We start from the raw sequence: 2,796 nt of genomic DNA on the forward strand, positions 1-2,796 counted from the left end.
TAGTCATTCGTTTTTTAATTACAATTAAATAAGAAAATCGTCACATGAGAAATCGAGTGAATATCAAATGTTGTAAAAATATGAATTTCAAACGCTCATAAAAATTTAATTTGACTTTTTGTAGACATTTTTTTTTGATAAAGATAGAAAATATTATGAGGAATCTTGTATTACATTTTCAAATCTTAGATTTAAAAAGAAAAAATTTTACGAATTCTTAACTAAAAATAATTTGCTAATTTTCGTGATATTTCCATATTTTGTTAATTTTTGAACTAAAAATGCTAATAAAAAAAAACTGTGACTAAGGATTTTTAATATTTTTCAAATATCATTGCAACTATATAGTAGAAGCCTTGTATTAAATTTTCAAGTATTTTTACTTACCAAAAAAAGTTTTATTGACATTATATGAATTCATAGAAAAAAAAACTAATAATATTGGAAAATGAAAACGTTCCTATAAACAGTTCAAAACAAATCAAAATATTTTGAAAATTTTATCATGTATAGAAAATGGAAATATAAATAACCAGTGAAAATTTCATATATCTACGGTCATTTAATTTAAAGTTACACCAAAAACCAAAATCAATTTTCTCGAAAACAGATTTTGCATAAAAATTCCCGTTTCTCCTTAATTTTTCTTTTGTTTTTCACGGCGCTTTTGAAAACTACTGGAAAAATTTTACTTTTGACTCCCCAAAGTACCAACTAGATTCACTTTCCTATCAGAAAAGATACTGTTGAAGAAAATCGAAGCACTTTTACTGTCCTAAAAGGTGATGACAGACACAAAAAAAAAAAAAAACACACATCATTGTAAAATCAATACATTCATCGTTCCACTCAGAATCTAAAAGTCAATTTTGATAAGAGGTGTAGTTATTGTATTTCGTTTTTGGACTGCTGTATACACTATACTAGTGGTTTTCAAACTGGGTGCGGCGAGCATGCACTAAGTGTGCCGCGGTCTTTCGAAAAGTTCAACTATTCGTCCAAGAATAAAATTATAAAAATAAAATTAATAAAAATTTGTTGGGCCATCAAACACACATTTCTAATTAAAAGTACCTATATAATTATAATTCAAAACAATTTGTTCATCTAATTATTGGCGATTGAAAGTGATAAGATGTAACGGAGATGCTGTGTATCATTAATTATTTGTTATTTTACCATGTTCCCCGTTACAGATCCACGCCCCGCCGCACCAGCCTGATATTGATAAGCTTTCAATCGCCAATTTAGTGCAAAAAAAAAGTCAGTGTGCCGTGAACATTTTTTGAAGAGTACGGTGTGCCGTGTTTAAGAGGCCTCACTACCACGTCTTTTTTTTTCAAAAACTGCTGTTTCTAATTCCAACGATACGTATCGACAATTATCCCGATTTTCATTCTGAAAAAATATTCAGATTGTCCGTAATATATACAAGGGAACGATCGAGCCACATTTTTAATTTTGTTATTTAAATTGCAATAAAAATTGTAAAAAATTTAAAAAATTCAGAATTTCCAGATTAAATATTTAATTGACTAAATACAATTTAAAAAAAAAATTTAAAAAAAAGGTGGGTAAGTGGATGTCGCTCTGCTGTACAGTAGGTTAGAAGTGGGTCACTGTATAATGGACAGTATTAAATTTGAATTCAATGATATAATATCACTGTATAAGAAAAACGATTCTGAGCGGAGACGGTATATCAGTCTATGTATTAGACATATATATACTTATCTATGGTATTAAAAAAAAATTGACCTATAATAGGTACCTAAAATAAATTCCAAATTAATCATATCATAATATCTATTAGGTACTTATAACGCGTTATACATCAACAAAAAACCGTGGTACTATCGTAGATATATAATAGTATACTTTAGAAGTTTCAAGTACCCACGAATAATAATATACAAATATACAATCAACAAAATAACTAAAATAGTTATCCTAGGTTTTTAATATGTAATTTCGTCCAAATTTGTACTTAAAATGACTATAAAAATAAACTGTGTAAATGTATTTTTTAGATTTTTTTGGTAACAGAATTAATTACTTACATGGAATCTTGTTTTAAATTTTCAATTCTTAGATATAAAAGTTGACCATTTTATAGATTTTTAACTACAAAATAATTATTGAATCTTAAATTTGATAAATTTTGTCAAAATTCGATCTTTAAATGCTTATAAAAAAAAAATTGTGCCTATGTATTTTTAATTTTTTTCAACTGCTATTATAACAATATATCAGGAGCCTTGCATTAAATTTTCACGTTTTTTTACCCAAGAAACAAAATTTTATTGATATTTATAGAAAAAAAAACTAAACAAATTGAAAACTGACAATGTCCGTAAACAGCTCAAAAAAAGTCAAAATATTTTCAAAATTTTATGGTGTATAAAAAATGAAAATATTAATATTCAGTGAATTTTTAAAATATCTATAGTCATTCGTTTTTTAATTACAATTAAATAAGAAAATCGTCACATGAGAAATCGAGTGAATATCAAATGTTGTAAAAATATGAATTTCAAACGCTCATAAAAATTTAATTTGACTTTTTTGTAGACATTTTTTTTTGATAAAGATAGAAAATATTATGAGGAATCTTGTATTACATTTTCAAATCTTAGATTTAAAAAGAAAAAATTTTACGAATTCTTAACTAAAAATAATTTGCTAATTTTCGTGATATTTCCATATTTTGTTAATTTTTGAACTAAAAATGCTAATAAAAAAAAACTGTGACTAAGGATTTTTAATATTTTTCAAATATCATTGCAACTATATAGT

At 25.4% G+C, this 2,796-nt stretch overlaps 1 protein-coding gene across 3 annotated transcripts in view; it reads right to left on the bottom strand.

Annotated features, from left to right (window-relative positions):
- The window catches only part of LOC100163790 (FGGY carbohydrate kinase domain-containing protein), a 60,482-nt gene that overhangs the window by 2,622 nt on the left and 55,064 nt on the right, over nt 1-2,796 (bottom strand). The gene's annotated exons all lie outside the window — the stretch shown is intronic.

Source organism: Acyrthosiphon pisum, chromosome A2 (assembly GCF_005508785.2).
Source record: "Acyrthosiphon pisum isolate AL4f chromosome A2, pea_aphid_22Mar2018_4r6ur, whole genome shotgun sequence".
Taxonomy (NCBI): Eukaryota; Metazoa; Arthropoda; class Insecta; order Hemiptera; family Aphididae; genus Acyrthosiphon; species Acyrthosiphon pisum.